We start from the raw sequence: 6,526 nt of genomic DNA, 5'->3' as shown, positions 1-6,526 counted from the left end.
CGTTCAGTCGCCACGACCTCTATACAAACTAAAATGAGGTGAGACAAGTGGCCATGGATCCGTATATGAGTCCCCTAGTGATGTTAAAGCGAAGGGGTACGTGATAGTACTATATTTTACTATGAAATACGTTACAAATTACACAAGTTTTAATTATTTATTTACAAATGGGATATACCTAAACCTTGCTACAACACTATAGGCAGTGTACTAATCGTAGAGTAGTATAGTTTTTAGTAAGTCCGGTTCGTTCCACAGGGAGCTGGCTTATTTCACATTATATTTTAAACAATTATATTCGTACAAAATATATTATATTAATAATATATAAAAGGGGGTTTTACCGTTTAATGACCGGTTTGTCGATTTTATATTTTAAGCGAAGCGTAAAGTAAATGACGATATTTAAATAACAATATAAAATAAATAACAATAATTAAAATGACAATAAATAAAAGTACGAGAAAAAATGAAATAAAATATATTATGCTTATTTAAGCTTCCGTAACCATGATGTTTGACGTTTTGATTATTTATTACCCTGGGTTAATTGTCCTTTGTCCTGGATTATTTGATAAGTCCATCTGGTTTTTGTCCATAACGGTCCATCAGTCATAAATATAAAGTGCGAGTGTCCTCGTCAAATTATCCTTATGTCCGAAGTCAAATATTCCAACTAATTGGGGACTTAAACTGTAACAAGAATTTAATACTTTGTTTAATAATTACACCAGGTTATCGACTGCGTGTAACCCAAGGTTTTAATACTTTGTTATCAATTATGCCAAGTGTCCTTGTACATAATTTCACCCCTGTTTTAATAATTCTAGTGACTATTAATCCATTTCCGTGTCCGGTTAAATGAACTATTATTCGTACATATAAATACCCCGCCCATCGTGTCCGATCGAGTGTATATGGTTATTTATAGGGACGTCCAATTGTAAATCTTTATATTAAAATTAACAAACTATCATTTAGTTAAACAAATATAAAGCCCATTAATAGCCCATAGTCTAATTTCCACAAGTGTCGTTCTTTTGGCCAAACCCCAATTATGGTACAAAGCCCAATTACCCCGTCTTTAATATTTAGTCCAACATCATGATTACTTTGGCTCAAATAAGCATAATAATAACTTAAGTACGAGACATTAATTTAAAAAGGAGAACATAACTTACATTGAGTATTTATCGCGTAGTGTTACACGGACAGAATTTCGACTTCAAAAACCCGTAAAATAACCTTTACATAACCCGAACTAATCTAATATAAAACTACCCTATACTATATATATATATATATATATATATATATATATATATATATATATATATATATATATATATATATATATATATATATATTATATTTATTTATTTATTTATTACAGAGTATTATTATTATTTATTATTTTATATTTTTACTCGGCAGAATGCATGGCCTTTTATAGGAGTTTTGATTTCTGACAGCTCCGCGAGTCATGGAGTTTTTGGCCTTCAAACTCCGCGAGTCGTGAAGTTTGAAAATCCAGCTCAGGATCATTTGTCTCATAGCTTGTCGACATAATTTTTAAATATATATAATATATAAATAATTTATATAATTATTTAAATATTATATTATATTCTTGTGCATAGTTGACTTGTAATTTTTGGTCCGTTGCGTCGGGTGTTGATAGTTGACTCATGTCCCGGTTCCGGATTTTCGAACGTCCTTGCGTACAATTTAATATCTTGTACTTTGCGTTTTGTAACTTGTACTCTTGTCATTTTTAGACGTTTCTCATCAATAAATTGAACCTTTTGAATTGTATCTTGTACATTTGAACTTTTTGGACGTTTGTGTCTTCAAATCTTCGTTTTCGCCTTTTGTCTTCGCACTTATTTATTTAAACAATTACAATGAAAATATAATACAATTACATATGAAAACCTATTATTTAGGAGGGATATTGCTATGAAATATATGTTCCTTTTTAGCCTTATCAAATATCCCCACACTTGAGCGTTGCTTGTCCTCAAGCAATACATAACTTGAAATAAAATCACACTTCACTCGAATCACTTTTTTATTCTCACACTTTATACATCAGTGATTTTGATACGGTGGTATAAATAATGATAGTGACGATAGAACCATGGTTAAAGGTGGGTGTGCCATCCATAGTTGCCTCGGGTTTAGGTCAACGACACTTGCAATCAAATAGCCGATTTACTTTCGGTTTCCAAAGCAAAGTGCACATTTGAAAGGCGGTTTACAGTCCCACATGACTATGAAAATGTAGATCCTTAAGGAAATTGGATCTTTATGAAAATATTTGATCTTTTGAAAATTCAATCTAGCTTTTACCCTAGATAAGTTTTCCGGAATAACCCTTTACCGGTGTTTGCAAAATATTTTTGTGGGTTGTGTGGGTTTCAGATTTGAAAATTTTAGCTCAACACTTGTGGTTTTGTGTTACCCACTTGCTAACCTTGTATTAGGAAAGCAACACATCCAGTATACTTGCTCTGAATATTAACTTTCGGTAAACTACCGTTCGGTTGTAAAGGAAAGCGTTGAACAAGCAACTGTTAAGGCAATGTCCCCTGACATGCTTTTAATTATGGTCTATAACGTGTCGGACGCAATTACTATCCTTTGTAGGAGCAATAGTAAAGCTCACCCTTATAATTTTTCGGTCTGGCACAAGGTCCTGTCTTCGACCATGCTATTCAACCACCGTTCTTACGGTTGACACCCGATTTGGTTCAGGTGACCTAATGAATTCCAGGTGAATTCCTAGGATTTTACGTTCAATGGTAATGAACGCATTGAAAATGGTTTTTCAGAAAACAAATCGGTTTGTAATTTTGATCAAAATATTTTCTCGTTCAAGCTCGAGTTTAGATATCATCGAATTTCATGAGTTTGTAATTCTCAATCTTTAAGGTCAATCTCAAGGATTGGGTAATATCAGGCTTAAAAGCTGATTTTTAATCTTTAAGGAGATTATCCTTTCTGGGGGTCTGATTCATTAGTCTTATCAAGCTAATTTGCACGGCGCCCTCCCCATTTTACGAGACAGATCCTCTCATGGTTAGGATAAGTCTGACCACTTGGCGACCCTGTTTGATGCTGAGGTCCGTGGATTTCCTGCTGATTTTAGTGATGACTATTCTAGATTTTTCGTCAACCTACAGCTGGTCTGGACGACAACTTCCTGACCTAAATCAAGAAGCGCGTGTCTTTTTCGGAAGACTTTACTTCCTTTTAATGATGGAATTGATTCATCGTGTAGATCCATCTTTTCTTTTTTTCATCGGGTAAAACAGTTAATTTAGTCCAAAACAAAAACACCTGCAATAACTTTGCACAAACATGTGATAGATAGTTTTTAATTAAATTGGTACATTCTCCCCACACTTAGTTTCTTTCTTTACCTTTTTATTCTACTTTATTCCATTTTAAATGAATTCAAGCGTTTTTGGTTGTTTCTCAATTTATGTCCTTTTAGAGGTAACGATAATTTCGGTATTAACACCTAGTTTTCATCGTTCATAAATATGTATAAACATGATTTTGACTTCATTCAGTTGAAAATTTTTTAAATTTTCACAAAATTTGGCAAATAAACCAAGTGTAAACCCGAGAGAATTTATAACCCTTCCCCACACTTGAGATCATGCAATGCCCTCATTTGCATGAAATCAGACTATAATTATAAATTCATGAGGGTGATTAGTGTAGAAAAGTAATTAAAAATACCCAGTTTTTAATTACAAAACTCGTCGAATGATAGATGGCGCGCCTCATCGTTCATTCCTTTTATTGTTTTATCACACATGTTTTTCTTCAAAAACGGTTGCTTTTCTGGACTGTTTGCTAATCTTTGAAAATGCGTCTTTTACCCTAACTTATTATGAATGTTTATTAACGAGTTATGCACTAACCCGAACCCCTAATTTAACATTAAGTGGGGTTAGACTTCCCCACACTTAGCTGACGACATGTGAAGTCGGTAGAATAAGTTCCACGAATTAGAATAGTGAGCCAGTTATTTACATCTCGGGTGGTGTATAATATATCAATGGGCTTAAAATTTAGACTCTCCCGATCGTCACTACTTAATTCTTTTTTAAGTGTAGCTTTTAGTAAATGGATATGTCTCTTTTCTGGTTCTTGGTCAAATGGATCGATATACATCGACATACATATTTCTATAGGGTGGATAATTCCTAACATTTCCATCCTTTTATTCTCGAGATCAAAGTTTTCACCTCTATTACCCAATTGGGTGAAATCCGAGGTGTCATTATCTATTACAGCTCGTAGTTCATCTTCGGTAGATGATTCGTCTATTGAGAATATTGGGTTGGAAGGTTGTGGAATGGTGAATTTCGGGATCGAAGCAAATTCTTCTTCATTAATGGTACTTATCGGTCCCACCATTTTGGTCTCGGGGGTAAAATTTTCAACGTTATCGTTTTCCGAAGAGTACAAATTTGTCTTCCTTACTTCTTCTTCATCCATAGATGGATCGATGATTTTGTCGGTAGAGGCTAATGTGTCGATATGTTGTGAAATTGGTAAAGCTGAATAAAAAATATCATCGGGATAGTTGGTGATTTCGGAGCTCTCGAATTCATCAAAATTCGATGATATGAGATTTTCTTGCACACGACTCCTCAGATCAACAGGTGTGTAATCTGATAGAGTTTCAGTTTGCCTATTTACAAACTCTCTCATTTGTTCATTTTGAGCATCAAGTTCTTCGAGTTTGATTTTCATATTATCTAATAAATTTTCAGACGCATAATTTTCCTCGTCTACTGGTTGTTGAATTTGGATATATTCTTGGGAATAATCCCAATTAGAATTGTACTCCTCATAATCATTCCATTCAGGTTCCATGGGTGAGTAATTTTCCATAGGAACGTAATAATAACATTCCCATGTTGAATGATAATCTCCACAAATTTCACAACCAGTTATTGTTTCGTCATTCGTGATCCAAGATTGACTGAACGAATTGTCATCAACACCCGGTTGAGAGTATTGATTAAATTGATTTCGGATGTCATAAAGAGTTTCCAAAATATTCTCGAGATTTTCCATAATGCACTTATTACTAAATTTTAGCTACAATGTGGTGCATTTACTTAATTATCCTATTAGTTATAAAAATAGAAAAACTTATATAAGTTGTCCAATTAATAGACTTTTCTGCTTTTGCCCACGTTTCGAATAGCCAAAAGATGCAGCAGGGAGCCAGAACCCTTTAAATCGGAAGCTCACAACTCAGCCACTAACAAATCCAACTATTACTACGAAGCAGAAAATTGTCAACGTCCATTAATTTAACCACTTAAATAATTTTTCTTTCCGTTTGAGATATTAGATAAGTAATAGAGAAAATTTCTAAGTCTTAAAAACTAAAGCGTCGAGAAATAAGAAAGAAAAAAAATGCGCGTCGAAAAACGTCGAAAAATAAAAATAAGAAAATAGCGCGTCGTAACTTAAAAGTCTAAAAATTATATCTAAAAAGTTGCGCCTAAAGGTCTAAAGGTAATTGCTATTTTATTCAGAAAACGGCAATTACTTAAAGGCACTAAAATCTATTTAAAACTAAAGCGAAAAACGGCGTCGCAAAATTGTAAAGCACCTAAATCTTAGTCTAAAGAAAAAGCACTTAAGGGATTTTACGGCAAAGCCTAAAAATCTAGAAATAAAAATAAGCTACGGCAAAATACTAAATTTAAAACTAGCTACGAACAATAAAAATACAAATATTATGCTAAAAACAAATAAAAACAAACAAAAAAAATAAAAATAAACTTAAAGTTATAAAAAGTACAATTTTTATAAAAATATTATTTTTATCTTTATTATTTTATAAAAGTATTAACTTTTATTTATAATAAAACTAATTAAAATACAAAATACAAATTAATTTAATAACTAAAACTAAATATTAATAATAATAAATTAAATAGGGTTTATAAATAATAATAATTAATAATATTCCGTAATTAATGTGAAATAGGGTTTCTGGGTGCGCCTGTCAGGGCGGCTCCGCGAGTCGCGGTGCCACGTGCCCTAAAATTCCGCAAGTCGCGGAGTTTGCATTTTCGATATTTTTTTTTTAAATTTTATGTTGTTTTTCTAAAAATATATATAAATATATTTATACAAAAATAAATTAAAAATATAGCGTTTCGCCGAGTTCCCCGGCAGCGGCGCCAAAAACTTGATGTTAAAGCGAAGGGGTACGTGATAGTACTATATTTTACTATGAAATACGTTACAAATTACACAAGTTTTAATTATTTATTTACAAATGGGATATACCTAAACCTTGCTACAACACTATAGGCAGTGTACCTAATCGTAGAGTAGTATAGTTTTTAGTAAGTCCGGTTCGTTCCACAGGGAGCTGGCTTATTTCACATTATATTTTAAACAATTATATTCGTACAAAATATATTATATTAATAATATATAAAAGGGGATTTTACCGTTTAATGACCGGTTTGTCGATTTT

The sequence above is a fragment of the Rutidosis leptorrhynchoides genome, chromosome 7 (assembly GCF_046630445.1).
Source record: "Rutidosis leptorrhynchoides isolate AG116_Rl617_1_P2 chromosome 7, CSIRO_AGI_Rlap_v1, whole genome shotgun sequence".
Classification (NCBI taxonomy): domain Eukaryota; kingdom Viridiplantae; phylum Streptophyta; class Magnoliopsida; order Asterales; family Asteraceae; genus Rutidosis; species Rutidosis leptorrhynchoides.
Note: the sequence above shows the minus strand (reverse complement) of the source record.